Below are 278 nucleotides of genomic sequence, written 5' to 3'. Positions count from 1 at the left end.
TTCTCATGCTTATTGTTTATACATGTCACTGATTTAAATTAATTTCATCCGAAGGTTATTTTTGGAATTTTGGGTTACTATTTTTAATTTTCATTGATCCAATGTTTCTTCATGTTTTGCTCATTTTTGAGAACCAACATGTGATTGGTTAAATTGATAAGCACTTGGGTTCATTTATCAAAATTGTTATTTATTATAAACGTAATTTGTCTATATAAATATATGAGTTTAATTTTAATATTTAGTAAAACAATTTACAAAAGCATCTAATTTAATTA

Source organism: Arachis ipaensis, chromosome B04 (genome assembly GCF_000816755.2).
Source record: "Arachis ipaensis cultivar K30076 chromosome B04, Araip1.1, whole genome shotgun sequence".
NCBI lineage: Eukaryota > Viridiplantae > Streptophyta > Magnoliopsida > Fabales > Fabaceae > Arachis > Arachis ipaensis.
Note: the sequence above shows the minus strand (reverse complement) of the source record.